We start from the raw sequence: 22785 nt of genomic DNA, 5'->3' as shown, positions 1-22785 counted from the left end.
TATGTAGCAAACTTCTTCAGATATGTGAGCTTTTATTTTGTATGAAAAAGGGCAGCTTGTATGAACAGTGCTTTTTCAATTTTCCATTATTATTACATTTATGCATAAATATTCACTTACAATAACTATGATAAATTAGTAATAAATGAGTAAATTTTAGCCTTTAATGACAATAGTATCAATAGGCTATTTATTGTACATTTGGGACCACAGAAGAAGTAAAACCATGAGTAAACAAATGATTAATACCATCATTCTTTTAATTGCTATCTTTATCATTCTAAAGCAACATACTTTTATTTTTTTATTGAAACTCAGTCCTTGAGAGACTCAGAGTTTCATCTGATTTTCTTAAATTTCGATAGCTATGTAAATAGATCTTAAAATTTTATTATTCTATTTCTCCAAGGAAGTGCTCTTCAATATTTTTTATTAAGTAAAAAGTAAGACCTCTAATTCAAATATAACATTAAAAAAAAAAAAAAAAAAACACTCAGGTGAACTGCTATTGAGTTGAAAATTGATGGCTGTTTTTGAAATGTTTTAAAATTACATGATTTAATTAGGAGCTCCAATAATCTGGAGAAAAACTGCAAACAAATATCATACTACCAATAATCTCATGTACATATTAAAATCTAATTGGTGAATTAGAATGAATTTCCAAATGTTAAAAAATCATACACATTTATACACACATACATCCAGTTCTCACTTAGCGGCTATTTTGTTATCCCACACTTCACATTTGCAACAATAATAACACATCTACTTCTGACTACCTTGTACATCACCATGTATGTCTGGCAGTAACAAATGCTGTAGTGTGAGGCAAGAGTAATGTTGGCTGTAACGGTTAAGGTTATGTGTCATCTTGGCTGTGCCATGATTCTCAGTGGTTTGGCAGTTATGATGGAATTTGGCAGTTATGTAATGAAGCAGTCTTCTTCAATTTTGTTATCTTGTATAGTCATTCATTCTCTATTTTCACATAACAGCAATGTTCGCATAATGACCTGTTCTTTGGAACTTAACCATGTCAATAATTGAGCAGTGGGTATATAAGTGTTTATGCATGTTTAAAAATACATGCATGTTTTAGACCAGGTATAAATGAAACCTGTTTTTTTTTTATATTCATATTTTCTTTGTCTCCCACATTCTCCATCTTGTGCCTCTTCTCCCCTCACCTCACCTCCTGTCCCCACTCCTCTCTCTTTCTCTCTATTTCTGTCTCTCTGTGCCTTTAATTTTAATTGAGATGTAACACAGAGTATTAAAAAAAAAAAGGAAATGCATTGCTACTGAGCTGATTCCAACTGATAGCAACCCTATAGGACAGAGTAGAACTTCCCTATAGGTTTTTCAATGAGAAGCTGGTAGATTCACACTGCCAAACTTTTGATAAGCAGCCAAGCTCTTAACCACTGAGTCATCAGGGCTCCACACAGAGTAAATGTACAAATATTAAGTGTGCAACTTTTTTATGTATGCATTCACTGAACTAACCATTACTCAGATCAAGGTATAGAACATGCCCACAACCTCAGTTGTTTTCACCGTGCCACCTTCCCTGGATATTCCGTCTCCCAAACACAGTACATATTCTGACCTCTCTCACCATAGAAGAGTTTTGCAACATTTTAAACTTTATGTAAATGTAATCAAACTGTATATTGCTATTTTGTGTTTGACTTCTTTTGCTCATCTCTATTTCTAAAATCATTCATGATGTTGTAGGTATCAGCAATTTCTTATTTTCATATAACCATTGCTGCTGAGTTGATTTCTACTCACAGCGACTCTGTAGGTCAGAGTAGAACTGTCCCATAAGGTTTCCAAGGAACAGCTGGTAGATTCAAACTGCTGACCTTTTGGTTAGCAGCCATAGCTCTTAACCACTTTGACACCAGGGCTCCAATAGGTGATTTATTTTCTAAACTGGACATAGTAAATGAAAGAATGAGTGACTTAGAAGTTAGTATTAAAGTTTTTATTAAGAAAACAGCACAAACAATAAGATATGAGGAACATGACAGGTGAGTTTGGAGATAAGAAACTTAAATCACAAGCTCCATGTGGTTTCAAAATGCATTTAAAAATAGAAAAAAATCAAATACATAATCTTTAAAAGTTTTCTAGCATTAAGGAAATGTGAATATTTATATTGAAAGCAGGTCAAGTACAAAGTTGCATAAACCAATACAAAAATGAGATTGCTCTTACACACACAGTAATTAAAAAAGAATAACCAATGCAGTGAGAAAAACAAAACAAACCTGATTTTTATTTTAGGCAAAATAAGGGACCTAGCTAATATAAAACTTATGCAGTGTTACACATAAAAAAAAATATGTATCAGATAAAATGTAACAATTTTTAAAATAAGAGGCAGGGTTTAAATAGGAAAAAAAAAAAAAAAGGAGGAAGAAAAATGCTCATCTTCCAAAAACAACATGGAAGAACCAATGACATAAAAATCTTGGTGGATTTTCAGATTCATAAATGTCTAGGAAGTAGGTTTTCGATTGTTTTTCTAACACTCATATAAAAACAGGAGATGAAGCGTTGGAACTTCAGGAATTAGGAACCAGAAATGGAGTCCTCTACCTTGAAACCAGGATCTCCAAATTTTACATTGAATTAAAGTGGGATATGAGTGAATCATATCGCCTTAGACATAGAGATGTCAGGGAAGATAGTCTCTTCCAAAGCACTCAGTTAAAAAAAAAAAAAGAAAGAGAGAGTTACCTGAGTCAATAAAATTCAGTGCACATGTTTAGAATAAGAATGTTTACTACTCAAGCAATGTGGAAACCTCAGTTTATTCTGAGACAGTTGACAGAAGCAAATACAAAGTAATTCTGAAGGAAGGCTTCCACAACCACATCATGCAAGAGTCCCACAAACTGCCCCTCCGACCAAACACTGAGATATGTTCTTAATCAAAATCACAAAACACTGTGGAATACAATATTCATAAACACAATAAAGTAAATGAAACAAATAGGATTAAAATATAAAAAAAAAAAATTAGAGAGTATAGTTAAACAAGCTAACAATTTAAAAAGGAAAATTTTAAGGAAACTTAAAATAAAGACATAAAAACAAAGAAATGGAAACTATGAGGAAATTGCCATACACGATAGAATGGAAATAGAGCAAACAACTTTTAAAAGGAACTTTAGAAATTAAAAAAAAAAAAAAATAAGTCAATGGAATTACAAATTCAATTAATGGTTTAAACTGATTAGACACAGTTAAATAGAAGTTTAATCAGAATGCAGTATGCAGAGATAAAAAAATATGAAAGAAACTCAAAACACTGTGAAAGAAAGAATGAGAAAATAAGAGTTGCACATAAGATACATTCCTGAGGAAGGGAATAGAAAGAAGTGAGCAAAAGAAATTCTAAGGAGATAATAGCTGAGAATTTTCTAAAATTGAGGGAAGACATAGCTCCTTCGACCGAAGTGCTGAGTTGGGTAAAATAAACAGAAAAAGTACATACCTAGGCACTTTGTACTGAAACAACAGAAAACCAAAGACAAGGAAATAATCTTAAAAAAAAAAACAGTGTGAAAGGATAGATTAATCAAAAGGGAACACAAATAGAACAGCAACAGACGTCTAGAATACAGTGAGAGAGTAACTTCTAAAAAAATGTCAAAGTTACATTTTTCTCTGGTAAACTATTATTCTAGAATGAGGGTTAGGAAAAACTGTCTTCATAAAAGCGACAGTTGATGAGCATAGCCAGATCCCTTAAACATAGGAGAACTCCCGTCTTCTCTGTTATTAGATCTTCAGGTCAGATCACCTGTAGACTTGATGTAGAAGCCACATTCCTAGCCTCTCTGTATACATTGTATTCCCATTCTGCAAACTGTTGCCAGTCTGATAAATCAGAACACAAGTTTGGTCACACCATGTGGCTGCTTAAAATCACTAAATAAGCCTCCACTGCCTTCTGTGTAAGTACAAACTTACAGCCATAAGGAACTGCATGATTTTACAGGATATTTTTCTAATCTCTTCTCTCAATCCTGCAAGGACATCCCTGTATTGCTTGCCAACCTGTTGAACTATAGTTCAGGCAACTCCTTCTTTTGCCTCATTGTGTTTGCACTTGCTGTTTCCTCTGCTTGGGATGCTTCTTCTTCTCTATGTACATAGATAATTTCTCCTTATGCCTCCAGATTCAATTCAAGCATCATCTCCTCTGTCAGACTTTCCTTTAACACAATCCACCCACTCCCACACAACCTACTTATATTAGTCAAACTTAAGTGCTCCAGACATCTCTACATCCCTTGATTAAACTGTGGGTCAAAACTGTAAAGTAACTGTTGACAACTTCACTCGGCAGTTGTGAGGAAGAAGCTGGGACTTCGAATACTCTTTGTGACTTGTCTGTTTCAGTTGGATCAAAGCTCTGTCCATCTGCAGGATTCAGACAAAATGCATCCCAGGTGAGGTATGCAGCCATAAAAGGCTGAGGATCTCTCCCAAAGAGAGCTCATTTTAAGAAAACCTGTGTTGTGTAACAACCCGGAAGCACCTGAACCCAAGGTCATCCGCATCTCCAAGAGACTGAAGAAAGCCTCAAACCAGTGATCATGACATATGGTTTATTGGAAAGCTTACTTACAGGACCATGGCCCAGATTGGCAGCTGGACAAGTTTAGTGCTCCACAACCACCTGGCAAGGGACACAAGTTTATATGCCATTCCATCAGTGACCAAGGCTCAGTGTTTTCTACCAAGTCCTTGGGCAGCCAGTGTTCACAGGGACTTCACATCCAGGCCCAGATGTTTTTCTTCTTATTGCTACGGCATTCCTTAGCCTTGGTCATTGGCCCCAGTCATGCCACTCTCAGCCTTGAACCTCAGCCCGAGTCCATCCCAAGTTCATCCCCAGCATACAACAGGGAAGAGCAAAACTGACTCCATTAGGAGGGGATGCCTATAGCTGAACAGCATTACCCTACAGCATATAAATCCCATAGGCTTCAGCAGAAAGCCAAATGTAAGAAGAGCACAATTTCTCTAATTCATTTTGTTCATAGCCCAGTGTTGCCACAATCCCAGCTCTGACTAAGGACTCATCTTAACAATGTATCGAGAGAAAAAGCGGCTGATAAAGAGTAGTTTTCACTGCAATTTCCATAAGGAACTGTGTTGAAGATCAAGTATTGCGTTATTACTCACTGATCTGAATAAACACAAAAGAGAGGAAGAGCCAGTTTTTCTGCTTAAACCTAAAGAGAAGAGTGGATTTGATGTATTGAAAAGTCCAGCATAATATTATTCTGTCTAGAGCAATAGTAAACTAACAGTATCAGTTTGTCATGTAAGGTGGATAGAACAGCAGCATCTAGCAAATGACAGAAAATGTTGTCTGAGGGTGCAGAAAAAGGACAGGAGACATGGTGGTGGCTTTAGGGACATCAGAAAGATAATACTTTAGTCTGGCACTAGTGGGTACTGATATCGGCGTCAGGCGCCTTTAGAAAACTCATAGACAGAAGATTCATTGCAGTGATTGTCAATGGAAGGTCCACAGCAAAAAGAAAAGAAATGGCTCTTGCCACATGGAATCTGAGAGTGTTCATATATTAGCATCATAAGATTCTACCTAAAGACATCAAAACTAATTATGGAATGATTGAGTCAATACCAGATTGGAGGTGGGTAAGAGCTAAAAATTTGTACCTTAATTTTACCTTAAACTACTTCCTCTGACTCTTTTCTTCCCACCAAGGTGCTGTGATCCAAGTAAATGTACATTAAACCTTTTGGGTATGATTTAGAGAAGTCAGACTAATTAGTAGGGAAACAGAGAATGTTGTTAAATTTGAAACGGTACTGTATCTTTAATTTTTTAATATACTTTCCTGTAGAAATAGATCATGGATTTGTTTTTTACAAAATACATTTTAAGTAATGTAGTTTTTAGTATTATATAGCAATTTATTTAACCAATTTCCTTTGGACATCAGATTTTTTTAGTTCTTATTGAGAATGCTGAGTAAAAAGCCTCAAAATTAAATCTCATCACATAACCTTGATGATCTAATAATAATAAATTCAAAAAGGGATAATGAATAATAATTATGAATAATTAGAAACTAAGAAAAATATGGGAAGTGAAATTGGAAACTGTTATTAAAACAAACAGAACCTAATCAAAGTAATAAGTTATTTCAAGCTGAATAAAGTAATTGGACTAAGCAATTGAGAATTACATACCACAACATGTTTTAGCATAGAAGTCAACATATAATATGAAAAACTAAAAAATTAAGGAATAACAATATAAGCATGCTATTTAGAAATATACAAATTTATATCCAGGGGAAAAACGTAAAGGTAATGGAAAAAAATCTGTCTCTGAGAAAAGGGAATCAGAAATGGGGAGGATTGGAACTGAGAAACACTTTCTATTATAGGCTTTTTAACTGCTTGATATTTTAAACTTTATTGGTCCTTTAATCATATAAAAATTAAAAGTAAATAAAAAAAGAACAGTGTATCAAGGAGACAGATATACAAATGTGTTCTGGTCTTCTATAGCATTTGGAAAATGTTTTACATATTGATATGAAATATTGACTTGACATACCTGAGAGGCATGCAACCAATGACAATTAATGCCATGGTCTGTTGGATTATTTAATAAGACTGCAAAATGATAATCAACTTTTATATTAAAGTTTACTGAAAATAAACTAAACTCTCACTTTCTAAATGTGCTTACAATAAATATACTTCTTGTATAATATTCTAAACAAAAAAAGTTTTTCATATGTATATGAAGTTCTTCCTTTTTAACGGCATTTGTGTGTCTCTCTGTCTCTGTTTCTCTCTCTCTTGCTCTAGAACTCTATCACTTCCCAGCCCTGCTCCCCCCAACCAAACACACGTGTGACACTCTAACAATGCGTCTATCTATTTGGTTTGGCTCTTTGCACATTACAGTGTAGTATAACAATTAAAGAACTTTCCTGTGCAAAAAAAAAAAAAAAATAGTAAAGTTATTTTCCTTGAAAAATCAATTAAATAAATAGATCAAAATTGATAGTATTTCCATGAAATTTTCCAAATCTCCCTTGTTCTTAAAATGCACCAAAATATTTATGTTGAGGTGTTTCAGAAACTGTGACTAAAATGATCTTGAAATATTACCAGTCATGGCTGCTGCATTGTAACTGCCTGACCTACAATGCTTACTTGAGCACGCAAGACTACTTCATCTACTGCTCCTTGTCCCTAAGGCCCTACTTATATTTTAAAGAAACTTATAAGTTTTTCCTGTGGTGCCATAAGATCTGATTATGAATGAACAGAAATACCAAAGGAAGTAGCTTTTAAAATGTGCATTTTTCCCCAAAATTTACATTTCAAGCTTTTCATTCTTATATGATTAGTCCAATCTTTATCTCAACAAGTGAGAGAGGGAAAACACACACACACATACACACACACAACCTTGCATAATAAATAAATGGACTTTCCAAATGCAAAATATTTGGGGAAAAATCTTGATTATCTTTCTACTATTCGTTTGGATTTACATTTAAAGGATACAGCATGAGAAGTCTATCATTTATTTAAATATTTAAACACTTAAGTTGTGTTCTATACACCAAGCAATAATTTACCCTGGTCAGCTACCCCAGGGAATTAAAGGAAACAAATAAAAAAAACAGTAGCAGATGATAAAAAAGCATCCTTTCAAGAGAGGTATAATTTTATTCACACTGTGAAGTCGTTTTCACTGTCATCAAGATATCCTCGAGACAGCCTTACTAGTATATGCTTGATGCATAGTTATTCTTGAACAAAAACAAAATAAATTGATCGATGTGGATTTGAAATCTCTACTATTATTTTACTTGTTGTTGTTAGATGTCATCAAGTTGTTTTTGACTCATAGCAATCCCATGTGACAAAATAGACCTTTCCCACAGTGTTTTCTTGGCTGAAATCTTTACAGAAGCAGATCACCAAGTCTTTCTACCAGATAACCTTGGGGTGGGTTCAAACCTCCAACCTTTTGGGTAGCAGCTGAGCGCCTAACCATCTGCACCACTAGCAGTCATTCTTAATGAGGAAAAGGCCTTCATAACTATTATCACTTACTGTTAATTAGTATAAAAAGAGAACTTTCTTTGTTCCCAATTCAGTGGCTTCATTCTGTGTTCATCCTACCTTACTACTCCGTAGTATTTGATCCTTCTGATCACACGTTTTGCTGGAAATTATCTCTGCTGCTTATTTTCAGAAATGACAGTCTTATATTTTCATCTCTGTCTGGCAATGATTTAATGAATACTCTTAAAAATTTTAAATTTCTACATTAAAAGAAGACATTGCTTGGTGAGGTATTCTTTGCACAATATGAGTTGCATCGAAGAGTACGTATGTTAATGTAAAAAGGAATGAATTCAACAGTGAATACCTTAGAGAAAACAGATTTAAATCAAGTTAAATGAGACTTGCTGCTGCATGCTTCTCAGAGATGTTAATATTTTGAACCATCAAATGAAGATGCACCTCCAATGAACACAATAAGCTGAGAGAATTTCAGGGCATCTTAAGTTAACACATTGACAGACTAACTTTATAAAAAAAAAAAGCACCTATGAAATTATAAATTTATAAACTCTGTTCTAAAATGATCAAAGAGCATACAAATTTCTCAGGTCAAACAGAATATTTTTAAAATTTACATTTCTTTAGAAATCAACATCATAGATAAAGTGAAGGTATTAGATAGCATAATTTGCCTTTCAAATTAGAAAAATAACACAAATCAATGATATCTATATTAATAGGGGCCAGGAATACTTACATACACTCAAACTCTCATGCACTACTGCAGAGCCTAGATTGATACCTCTCTTTCCGTGAGTAATTTTCAAGATATATTCAGACCTAAAATGTTCACTTAAATTGGGTAAGTTATTTCTTTATGAATTTAATGTTATTGTGTTTCTACAGGTATGTAATGAGACTTAATTTTGAGACTGTTTACCCATTAGTCTTAATAATAATAAAAATGAAACAAATCTAATGTTGAAAAATAACTGCTTAAAGAAATTACTCCATAACATTAGAGTGGAATGGCATGTTTGTCAAAATTCACTCTATAAAACAAATATCTCTGCTGTATTCCACCATGAAAGAAACATTTTCAAAAGCAAAACCTATAGTATTATCTTAATATAACAATATCCCTACGCTATGAATCTGCAGAGAACAAAATGCATTCATCCGAGTAGTCATTAACAATGGTTTTCTCTGGGGGGAGGATTGCCAGTTAACGTGTATTTTTTCCTTTGTGCTTATCTGTATATTTGAAATTCTCTGAATGAATGTGATTTATTTGGTAATCTAGTAAAGTGTATGCATGTATGTTAAACAATCAATTACATTCTTATAATTTCCTTCTTACATTTTCTCCAAAATGATGTTATGAAGCATTTGAGTACTCAGTAATGCCAGGCACTATGCTAAGCAATGACGGTTAAGCAATGAATGAGACATTAAGAAATTATATATATATATATATATATACACATACATACATATACACGTACATATATGTAAAGAGAGAGACCCTAAGTAGGGCAAATGGCTAACATGCTTGGATGCTAACTACAAGGTTCAAGGTTCAAGTCCACCCAGAAGTACCTTGGAAGGCAGGCCTGGAGATTTACTATGAAAACCCTATGTGGCACAATCACTCTGACACAAAGAGTTGCCATGAGTCATTCGGAGTCAACTCTATGGCAACTGGTATGTGTGTGCATGTGTGTGTATATATATATGGACATATTTATAAAATAGGTGCTAAGAGAAAACTAAATGTAGGTGCTATGGGAACACTAACAAGAAGAACTCAGTCTAACCAAGGGACTCATGGAAAGATTCCTGGGGAAAACCATATTTGAGTTAAAATCTACAGGTCCAGCATAATGTCTTCAAGCTTCATTTCTCCTACCGCTTGAGTAGTCTTCCATTGCACTTGTGTACCACAGTTTGTTTATCAATTCATCTGTTGATGAGTATTTAGGCTGTTTTCACCTTTTGGCTATTGGGAATAGTGCTGCAATGAACATTGATGTACAAATCTGTGTTTGAGTTTCTGCTTTCAAGTCTTTTGGGTATATACCGAACAGCAGAATTGTTGGGTCATTCTATCTTTAGTTTTTTGAGGAACTGCCACACTGTTTTCCACAATGACTGCACCATTTTGCATTCCCACCAGCAATGAAAAAGGGTTCCAATTTCCCCACATTCTTGCAAACATTTGTTATTTATTTATTTTATCTTAGCCATCCTAGTGGGAGTGAAATGGTATCTCACTGTGGTTTTGATTTGCCATCTCATTTTTTTGATGGCTAATGACATTGAACATCTTTTCACATGTTCGGTGGCCATTTGAATGTCCTCTTTGGTAAAATGTCTATTCAAATCCCTTGCCCATTTTATGATGGGGTTATTTGCCTTTTTGTTGTTCTTCATTTACCCAGATCAACAGAGGAAGGAGAGTCAGGAATAGCAGTAGGAAAAGGAATGTGTGGCTGATTGCCTCCATGAACAACTGCCTCCTTTGCCATGAGACCAGAACTAGATGATGCCTGGCTACTATAACTGAATACTTTGATCAAAGATATTACAGAAGAATTCTGATCAAAAGGGGAAAATGCAGAACAGAACTTAAAATTCTCATAGACTCCAGGTTTTCTGGAGCCACGGGGGCTGGATGAACCCCTGAAATGATTGCCCGAGATAATCTTTAACTTTAAACCTTAAGCCAAAAATATCCCCCTGAAGTCTTCTTAAAATCAAACAATAGTTTAGCTTAGCTAGTAAAAAAATGTCTGCTTGAGCTTTATCCTTTTTAAAAAACTAGCTATATAGGATCAAATTGAAAGGAAATTTAGGGGGCAGTGAGTTTATGTTAGTGGGGGAGGAACAACTCAGATCAGGAGGGTGAGAGAGATTGCACAACTCAAAGAATATAATCAATGTCACTGAACTGTACATGTAGAAACTATTGAATTGGTGCATGTTTTGCTGTGTATATTCTCAATAACAAAAATAAAAAAATAAAAAGCATCCAATCCTAGTTCACAGAGATACGGTGTAGATAAATCATCCCAGGCTGCTGGAAAAGCACAAGGACAAACAAGCAGCCATCAACAGGACACATGTGCAGCCATATGGGCAGTTTCTTATTAAGAATTGAAAATAGAACAGCAATAATTGATGAAGAATAAGACTGAAGAGATACTGAAATTCTGAGTAATGGTGACTCATTTAAGTTATGCGAGAAATCTGGATTGTATTCTCTATGTCATGGGAAAAAAACTGAGGTGTTTTAGAAACAGAAATTCTTTTAGTGTGCTTTCAGCAACAGCTCCATTGTTCCTATATTTATATGCAGAATAATTAAAATTTTCAAACGTGGTTTTTATTTACCTCTAGAGCTTTGGAGCTTTATTTTCCACCTAGCTATAAAACTTACCAATGTCCTTCAAAAAGGTGAATTTTAGGGAAAAAATTCCAATCGTTCTCTACTTGCGCACCTCCTTTGCAGACATCTTTATCTTGGTTAGTAGCATCTCCAGTTACAAAGATTAGATTTATTGTCTTTCACTGTTTTTCATCTGATCTGTCCTTTCATCTCCTTCCTGGCTCATGAATTGGTGTCCTTTTCTTATTCCCCAAAATTATCATCTTTGCCTTCATTAATTGTCTCCTGTTGTTGTTGTTGCCGCCAATGTTTATTCTTACTCATGGCAGCTCTGCACACATGGGGTCCTCATGAAAGGGGTGGTAGGAGAGACTAGATGAATTCCTTACAGTCAGATACCATGAAGAGCAGAACTGCTCCAATCACCAGACCTGTCTTCTGAGGCACCTCCGGATGACTTCAAACTCGATCACCAGACCTGTCTTCCAAGGCACCTCTGGATGCCTTCAAACTCCAATTTTCTCCTAGGTACCACAAAAAACCCAGAACCCAGTGCCACAAATAGCACCTTAATCGGTTTCCACAAGTCTGTTTTCCTTATTCTATTTTTAAGATTGTTACCACGTTATATCTATAGTTCCAAGTCTGTTATTTAACAGTGTTTGAAGTGCTTTTTATCTACTATATTATTACTATTTTGTCTTTGCTTCTTCTTTCTCCTGTTTTCACCATAATCTACTGTCTTTCCATTTCCATATTTGTTTTTGCTGTTATCACTAGAGGCATTTATGTTTGCTGGTGCCCTATTGAAAACGTCAAACATATCAGGAATGTATTTTTCTCTATCATGTATGTCAATCATGTTAATAATCATTGTTCATAATCATGTTGAGCCACATGTTCTTTTGCGAGTGTTTTTTATATCCCTTGTTATGAGTAATTGTTCATAAATCCCTAATGCTGTTTAAGATTCATGAGCACAAAGAACATCTATTCCTTGTTCACCTTTGCTCCCTGGATGCATGAGAAAGTACCTCCTACTTGGTAATACTTGTTAAATACTTGATAAATGAACACATTATTTTATTTTGTTTTTCTATATTAACATTCTTGAGTGAAGATAAATCTCTCTAGACCAGACTGTCAAGAGTTAGCACGTGTGATATCACGTCAGCTTGATCTAATACTACTTTCTACGAGAGCAACTACATAGTTCTGTAGTGCAGATTAATTTAGGTATACAATTTTTAATGAATTCTTTGTGTTTCACAGGCTTTGACTAATGCTCAGATTGGTCTATTATTTATTTAGTTTTTTTAGGACATATGTTTTCTAACAATCAAAAGAAAGAGTGAATGAGGAAATAAAATCTCTGTATACTGTATCCCTCCTATAATGTGATCACTTCCCCTTCTGTCCAATTGTCTTTGTGATTTGTAGACTCAGTATGTAGAAAGAGAAATACTGTAAGAATGGGAGCAGAATAAAGGGAATTCTGTCTCAAAAAAAAAAAAAAAAAGAAAGAAAAGATAAGATAAACAGATATTTTAAACAAAAGAAATAGCTCTTCCTGGCAAAAATGAGAATTCATAGAAAAAGGAAGAGGAAGCGTATAGCTGAGGAAAGTTTAAATGACCATTCCACATACCTTCAGGAGAGCAAGCTTTATTTATTATTGGCATAACACACTTTAATCATGAATTTTTCTACCTATTTCTACCAGCCTGTAATCCAGTACAAATTCTTCTTAGATTCTGGCAGAATATTAATTCAATCCTTCATTTATTGACTGAACACGTATTTATGGAGTGACTAATATATGGAAGTCATTGCATAAAATGCAGTATTACAATGGTGAAAAATATAGACAACTCTCCTACTTTCAAGGAGATCTTTTTGACACAAACAAAAAACCAAAGATGAGAAACACAAGTCCTTATTCAGATCAAGATGGCACAGATGAGTGAAACCTACAATTACAGAGTGATAAGAAAGAATGGAGCATCTGCTGTGGATTGGCAGCTCACGCTCATTCACAGGTAGAGCTGCTACTCAACTGAACCCCGCTATTCTAGGAGAAATGCCAGACCAATGGATTGAGATTTTCTGGTGTTGACGTAAAACCAGAAATCAGAATCATTTTGTGAAATTATCTCACTTCAGAATATTGGTAGTAAATGTGATTTTTTTCAGAAATAAAAGCAGTGTTAATTAATTCTTCTGTTACTTCATTTTTTCTGCTTCTTTTTGGTGGCAAGTGTTTTCACTGGAATGCATGCTTACTAATTGAGTGTGTTTAACTTTTTGGTCGGTAATACGAATTTTGAAATATGATCTGATAATACAAGCAACTAATGAGGTGACTGGCACTATGGTGCCACCATTCCGTGGTATGACAATATACCAATGGGAGAAAAAAAAAACAAAACAGACCAGTTGTCATCTAGTCGATTCTGACTCATAGTGACCCTAGAGGACAGAATAGAACTGCCCCACACGGTGTCCAAGGAGTGTCTGGTGGATTCAAACTGGCAACGTTTTGGTTAGCAGCCATAGCTCTTAACCACTATGCCACCAGGGTTTAATTTATTGCAGGTGTCTTACTATTAGGTTACATGGAGAACCTCTGGCTTTCCAAATATGACATAGAAAAACCAAAACAAACCCATCAGGGCTCTCTAACTATCACATAGAAAAGCCATAATTACACTTGCAAGCCTTATCTCACAACAATAAAGGAAAAAAGGCAAAAGTTTACAAAGCTAACATATCCAGGAAGCATCACCTAATAGAGTGCTCAACCTACACAACAATGGGGCTCAACTCTGGTTGGCTGAGCTTCACCCATTTCAAAAGGGACCTGCCTTGCTGCTATAGAACTGGAATAATGCCTTACCTCTGATAAAGGGTTAACCTAACCACAAAATGCCAACTAGTTTATCAGAATCTGAGAAGCTTAAAACGATAGGAAAACTACATAAAAGAGTGGAACAGAGTGCTCTAACTGGCTCAGTGGACTGTGCAAGGACATGTTTACCAAAACTAAGTAACAATTGGAGCCCTGGTGATACAGTGGTTGAGGGCTATGGCTGGTGACCAAAAGGTCAGCAATTTGATGCCACCAGCTGATACTTGGAAACCCTATGTTGTTGTTAGGTGTCGTAAAGTCAGTTTCGACTGATAGAGACCCTATGCACAACAGAATGAAACACTGCCCGGTCCTGCACCATCTTTATAATCATTGTTATGCCTAAGCCCATTGTTGTAGCCACTGTGTCAATCCACCTCATTGAGGATCTTCCTCTTTTTTGCTGACCCTGTACTTTGCCAAGCAGGATGTCCTTCTCCAGGGACTGATCCCTCCTGACAACATGTCCAAAGTATGTAAGATGCAGTCTCTCCACCCTTACTTCTAAGGAGCATTCTGGCTGCACTTCTTCCAAGACAGATTTGTTCATTCTTTTGGCAGTCCATGGTATAATCAACATTCTTTGCCAACACCACAATTCTAAGGCGTCAATTCTTCTTCAGTCTTCCTTATTCATCGTCCAGCTTTCACAGGCATGTGATGTGATTGAAAATACCATGGCTTGGGTCAGGCACACCTTAATCTTCAAGGTGACATCTTTGCTTTTCAACACTTTAAAGAGGAGTTCTACTCTGTCCTCTATGGTACCCCAGGACGCAAATTAAAGATCTGCCCAATATCATACACAGCCCACATGATAAATGAAAAACAATAATCATGTGACAGACCTGAGAGCCCTGAGCCAAAAGACCAAATGTTTAGAAAAGAAAAGCAAGGAAAGATCACCCAATCATGATCTTTCTTCTTTGCCTTTGCTTTAACCAATCATTGTCTTAAGTAATTTACTCATAATGAATCAGCAGCTGTCAGCACTCGAAAGACTCAGTACTTATAGATTGTACTTATTTGGATTTTGTTTTTTTTATAGCCTAAGTTCTTGTAGCCAATTTCTCATTTTGTTTTCTTATACGTTGCAGTAAAAACCTCTTTGTTGCAGAAGGCTTTGACGAACGTTGTTTCTCTGCAACTCCTCTGAAGTCCAGAAGCATAAAAATTGGCAGGTATACTGTTAACCCAATGGTAGCAAAAGAGTATTAACCTTGTTTATGGCCAAAGAAAATGCATCTTATGGTCATATTTATCACAAAGGTCTGCAACAATTCAAAGAAAAAAAAAAAAAAAACAAGTGTATACAAAATTGTTGCAAATAAAAATAAATGTCTTTGAATAGAAAAATGAGATGCAGGAACAAGTATACCTACTTAGGATAAGGTGGCTAGAAAATGCCTCTGGAGAAGTTGCCTTTTATTCTGAGACCTGAAATACAAAAAGTACCAAACCAAATGGAGGGATGGAAAAATAGTTCCTCAGGTAGGGGGGAACACTTTACAAAGGCTTGGAGGCCAGGAAGACCTTGTCAATCAGCTGATAAAGGGAGTCTCATGAGTTAAGGATCAAAATGTAAATGGGGACTAGATTTTAAACAACTTGGTGGGCACTCTTTGGGACAGAATCAGAAGTCTATAAACTGAGAAATGTCTTGACAGTTGACTTTTGTTTTCATTTTCTGCAGGCTTTAACTTTTTTTTTTTTTTTAATTTGCCTGCTTTATCCTTTATGGCAGTTTGAATCCAACAGGTGCTCCTTGGAAACTCTATGGGGCAGTTCCACTCTGTCCTATAGGGTCGCTATGAGTTGGAATCCACCTGATAACAAAGGGATGGGAACCTTTATCTATTCACTATAAACATTTTAAAGGATAGTTGTTCTTAGTTACTGTCAGTAGATGCCAACTCTTGGAGACACCATGGCACAAAAGGTTAAGCACTGAACTACCAGTCAAAAAGTTTGGGGTTGGAACTCACCCAGAGGCATCTTGCAAGACAGACCTGGTGATCTGCTTCTGAAAAGTCACAGCCTTGAAAATCCTACAGAGCAGTTCTTCTCTGTGCATATGGCATTCCCATGAAAGGGCTGGTAGGACAGGCTATTTGAATACTTTATAATCAGATACCATTTTAAATTAAAGCCTCTGAAGAGTTAAAATGAGAATTATTCTTGAGTGATAAATGAGATTGGGTAAAATTAGGAGTTGTGACAAATCTTTTTGCGTTACTCAGATACGCTTTCAGTCTATTTCTCTGTCCTCACAACATATACTGACTGGATTTTTTTATTCCACTTTGTCTAAACCAATCGGAAACCGTGAGCAGGATGAGATTCTATTGCACTGCTCTAGAAAGAAATTATATGAATATTTGGAGCCATTTCATGTGCTATTTTAATATTACCCATGAACATGCTGAAGGAAATGCAACTTTTTTTTTTTTTTTTTTAGTGAATAACAGTTTGTCTTGTGAAAAATGCTGTCTGCTTTTAAGTGGATGGTTTTCTTTACATTTTTGAAGCTTTGAAGCTGTTAAGGAGTAAAACTGAAATTGCAGAGGAGACGTAACATCATACTAAAATATAAAAACCAAAACACCAAACCCATTGTCATCCAGTCAATTCCCTGGTGGCATACTAAACCCTGATGGCATAGTGGTTAAGTGCTATAGCTGCTAACCAAGAGGTTGGCAGTTCAGAACTACCAGGTGCTCCTTGGAAACTCTATAGGGCAGTTCTACTCAGTCTTATATGGTCGCTATGGGATTAAAATATAAAGGCATAGACAAATACACCAATAATACTTTTCTTTTTATTTTAATTTCACAAAAAGACAGGTGTATGAAAAGGTTACTTATATTCTGCTTTTGCCTCCACTACTTCATTATTTAGATAAAATGTTACAGATATTAAGAAAATGCCTTTTTAATTTAGATAGCAATATCTTTATTTTAAAGGAGCTCTAGCAGTGCAGTGGTTAAGCACTTGGCTGCTAACCAAAAGGTTGGCAGTTCAAACCCACTAGCCATTCCTCAGGAGAAAGATGTGGCATAAAGATTAACAGCCTTGAAAATCCTCTGCTTCCATAAAGATTAACAGCCTTGAAAATCCTATGGAACAGTTCTACTCTGTCCTACAGGATCCCTGTAAGTTGGAATTGACTTGATAGTATTACCGGGTAGAAACCCCAGTTTCTTACTCAGCATAATTCCTATTGGCCAATAAACGAGAGACCAAAATGGGAGAAACTTTATTTCATTGTACAAGTGAATGGAGCCAGTCAGAGCTTACTGTTGCGAAGGGCAGGCAGGCCGGCAGGTTATTTTTAAAGGGGTTTACAAGTAGGGAGTTCATACAAATTACATCAGCAACATTCTTAATCATACTATTCAGGCTCAGTGGGGTTTACATATAATCTGCAAGCAAAAGCAGGATTCAAATGTAAAGCTGAGGGGTGGGGGTCGGGGGAAGCCCAGCAAAGGAAATGATTTTGCAATACAGCACTGTAGGGGAGGAAGCCAGGTAAAGCATACAGTGCTGTGGAGGTTCTATCACACTTCTCTGATTTCGTTTTGGACGTTGGTCATTCAAGACCAGTGTCCATTTTGAACTATAGGCCAGCTTGAAATTGTTTGGCAAATTTTCAGGAAGGGGCAAATATTGAACCTAGGCCTTTCATTGTGACTACTGACTTCTTGTTGGTTTATAACTATTTACTAAATATTAAAAGAGTCACTTTTACACCCTGCTTAATTTTTTTTTTTTTATGTGAATGTCTTTTTTTTTCAGATTATCTTTCCTACTGTCTTTATACCTCAGAGCCCAGTTGATGTGCCTTTATGAGTCTTTGTGAGTCGAACTCTAGCTGGGTCACATTCTCTATGCTCAAGGGCAGGGAATAGTGATTCTAATATTATTTTCTAAATCATTCTTTCCTGTTGATCGGAGATTGGAGATAACACATCGATGGTCAATACCTGGCCTTAGCTGAGCTCCTAAATGGTGGCCATTGCAGGCTTTTTAAACTCACAGTGCTGGTTTTCCACCGGATACCATCTGGTTCTTCACCAGGATATTAAGTAAGAGCAATGTTCTCAATCACATTGCCGGAGTAAGCAGACTCAGTGTATATCAATATTTTAGCCTGAGGCCTTCTTTTTTAAACTTCTAGGTGTGTAAGACAATAGAAAATAAATTTTATCACGCCTAATACTATCAGGATGCAGACTAAGAATATTACTATCCCTTGCAGTAGAAATGTGGCCCATGTACTTATCCCTGATCGTAAACAACCAAACAAATCTGGTGTTTGTAAGCGTGTTATAGTGTGTAACCAAGTAGCTTGCTGTCTAATTCTATGTATATCCTGTTCTACTTCTCCTGTGTTATTTATTCAAATGCAACATGATATACTTGATACAGCACAGACTATACTTTCTTGGGCTAATAAAAAAATCCTGAGGCTCTTTTGTTATCTCAGGTCACCTTGGCTAATGAGGTCAGAGATTACTGTTTTGTCTTTATCTCATTAGCAACTTTGTCTGTTGTTTGTTTCATAATGATTCATCAATTTCTTAAAGATTTCTCCAACAGCTACCAACTGTACCTTGAGTGTTGGACCAATGGATTTCTTTTTGACTCTCATTTTTATGGTGTGTAACAATTTAACATTACCCTTTCAATATTTACTAGTATCATTACTATGAATATCTACGGGTAATCTTAACATTCTCAAAGTGCATTGCACATGCATTTGCCAGGAATCTAAACAAGAGATTGCCCACATAAACTCACTGGCAGTTGGAAAAGGGTAGTTGGATCTGGAAACACTGGTGGTGTAGTGGTTAAGAGCTATGGCTGCTAACCAAAAGGTCGGCCGTTTGAATCCACCAGGCACTCCTTGGAAACCCAGTGGGGCAGTTCCACTCTGTCCTATAGGGTCACTATGACTCAGAATCAACTCAATGGTTATGGGTTTCCATTTTTGGTATAGCTGGATCCACCACTCACAAAGTTTGCTAGAGGAAACAGGAGGTATAGAAAAATTCACATGTGACAATCAGATTTTCATTAAAGCATACATGATTAACAAGACGATATAGGATGGACCTCTCCTGTTGGTGGTCTTCAGTTAACCTGTTTAAAACATACGAAGTGTTCTTCCTGAGGGCAAGCTATGCCTCCTTGGTCTACCTATTAACAGTCATGGGTCACTTTCTCGGAAGCAGTAATGTCACAAAACTGTTCTCATGAAAGAAGAGCTTCTAATTCAAGAGTTACAATATCTAAACCCCATAGTTAAATAATTTAGGAAAAAGGAAGATGATTTCTTATTTCTAGAGAGTAGAACCTTAAACATCAGCAATATTCCCGCATAAAACCCATAGTTTCCTTTCGTTTACTCAGTCTTATGTAGTTAATTTTTGTTACACGTGATTCTGGATCAGCCACAGTCAGCTTCTGTACAGGAATTCTGGAAATTTTATTCAGTCTAGTTACAGTCCTTTTCGCAACTCCGTTATAGTCCATATTTTTGTTGAGATATTTTGATCAAACATTCTCAGCAAATAGGCAAAGTAAAAATTTGTCTGCAGATGACAAAACTTAATACGACCATGGTTAACTTGTAAAAATTATACTCTTATACTGAAAGGCCTGACAGAAATTATTTACAAGCATAACATAAAGGCCAAATAAAATCAGTTAAAAAAAACTTTAGATAAAAATATTGCTAAATACAACCACTAACTGTATTTTTAAAGCGCTTCAGACATAATAAGTAATAGTCTTGAGACATAATACCAGGATATACCAAGTCAGGATATATCACAAATATATCAAGGTTATTAATGTTTTAAATACCTGAATAGTAATGAAAGAAACTTCATAAGTAAATGATGGGCATTCTCAATCAAATCACTGGCTTTGATAAAGTTGTAACCAAGTTAGCAATTAAGAAATAATAATAAAATTAAGACATAATATTATACATTTGCTGTCTAATATTAGACAAAAACACAGAGGAAATGTTAACACATAAATCTTAACCCAAGGAGAATCAGGCGTTTCTCTTGATCTTGACAATACCTTCCATGTAATTTATTAAATAAAACTTTTTAGCACTTATCCCTTATAAAATTTTTTCTTGTGGCTTTCCATGAAGTTTCAGAATTGTCAGGAGTTTATTATAGGTCACGGTGAAATAATACCTATTTAACCAAATATCTTAAAGTAAAAACCTTGGCTTTTTTATTTCTAAAAGCAATGTGGCTTGGTTTACTGCTCAGGAATCTTAATTTAATGAGAGGCTGAGCCTCTGCCTTTGAGGCAGATTATACAAAGAATAAATTAACCCTTCAACTCAGAAATCAAAGAAAATTTTATTATTTTAAGAGCAAGAAACACAATTCTTAGTTTTATATTTTATTTAACATTAAAGCTCCTAAAAATCTCATACATTAAACCATTTAACTTTAGTCAGACAGATAAAACTTTTGTCCATATCAAATAAATTTCTTTTTTAATAAAGCTCTGATTTAGGGAATAATATTGGAGTCATTATTCCCTGTCCTTGAGCATAGAGAATGTGATCCACCTGGAGCTAGACTCATAAGAACTTACAAGGATGTATCAACTGAGCCCTGAGATAAAGACAATAGATGGGACAATCTTGGAAGTTACCTTTTAGGAAAGAAAAATATCTTTTAGGGCACCTTTCACATAATCCAGAACACAAAAGACTTCCCACTTTTGTCTTTTTGAATATATGCAAATAAAACTTTTTTTTTTTTTTTGCTGTACTAAACTCAGTGATTTTTTTAAACTATACACCACCTCTTGGACATTGTCTTTGTTGCATATCTCTTATGTTGCATCCCTTCAAATCACAAAAATGAACACACTCCTTCATCCCTTTAAATGGCAAAAATGAATGCACTCTTTAGCAGACACAAATATACACATATATATATTCTTTCTCTTGTGGCATAAAAAGCAAAAGTATATAAGCTTAAATTACAATAAATATCTATTAATTTGATTTAATAACAATAAAACAAAAAACCAAACCCATTGCCATCAAGATTTACAGCGACCCTATAGGACAGAGTAGAACCGCTCTGTAGAGTTTCCGAGAAGTACCTGGTGGGTTCTAATGGTTGACCTTTTGCTTAGCAGCCGTAGGACTTAGCCACTATGCCACCAGGGTTTTCTTAACAACAATAAGTTACCTGGAAGGCCTTAGAAATTACTTTAAGCCTGTGTGCTATAAAACATAAAACTGTTGTTGAAAGAAAGTCTGTTTACACATTCTAAATTTTCATTCAATATTTACCATTTCTCATATTTTCCCAGTCTAATTTGAACCCTTAAAGATTTCATCAACTGGTGTTAGAAATCACAAAGTCTGCTCAGCTGGCAAATTCATTGATACGGATATAACCTTAAGTGTCTGGGTCCCAAGCCATTTCAGGTGTGCCTCATTGTGATTTCTATATGACATTGGAGACTGGGGGCTGGAGAACCCTGATGTTGTCCCACCCTCTCTATTTTTTGACTCTTTCCAGAAGAGAAGATTAGGCCATTCTGATTCATTTACATGTGTTTAAATTTCCAACTCAATGGCACTGGGTTTGGTTTGGTTTTGGTTTATCTATCCAGTAAATATCAAAGCTCTTCAGCAATTTTTTAAATGAATCTATCAATCCTTGGCTAGAGAGACTGGAGCCTGCGGGGTCATCCCAATTCATTTACACGTGTTTAAATTGATCTAGGCGTTTTGAAAGGCAAAAAATAACTCATTTCTTCCCCTTTTATTTTTCTCTTGGAAAGCAGTTTTGCTTTCTCTTTATCACAACCTTTTATCTACCTAGTAAATACCAAAGCCCTTTAGCAGTTTTTTTTTTTTCTTTTTCATACTCTGGAATTGTTAGTTTTACTTTAAGACAAAATTATTATTTTTCTTTAAATAAAACATATTTCATATAATGTCTAGCTTAACTTACTTAGAAAGGCTTTGGTTTTATGATTGACTTAAACATAAGTTTTTCGATGTCCAAAAAAAAAAAACCAAATCCCCTGCCATCAAGTCGATTCTGACTCATAGCGATCTTATAGGACAGAGTAGAACTGCCCCATAGAGTTTCCAAGAAATGCCTGGTGGATTCGAACTCCTGACCTCTTGGTTAGCAGCTGTAGCACTTAAACGCTACGCCACGAGGGTTCCCAAGTTTTTCAATACAGCTACTAAAAATCTAAATCATAAGACAGGCACAAGACAAGGATGAGAAAAGAAACTGATGTTCTAAGATAGCCTTACAAAAATCAGCAATTCTTAGCCATAGCCTGCAACCTGATACAAGACAGAAACTTAGACACAGCACTC

The sequence above is a fragment of the Loxodonta africana genome, chromosome 17 (assembly GCF_030014295.1).
Source record: "Loxodonta africana isolate mLoxAfr1 chromosome 17, mLoxAfr1.hap2, whole genome shotgun sequence".
Taxonomy (NCBI): Eukaryota; Metazoa; Chordata; class Mammalia; order Proboscidea; family Elephantidae; genus Loxodonta; species Loxodonta africana.
Note: the sequence above shows the minus strand (reverse complement) of the source record.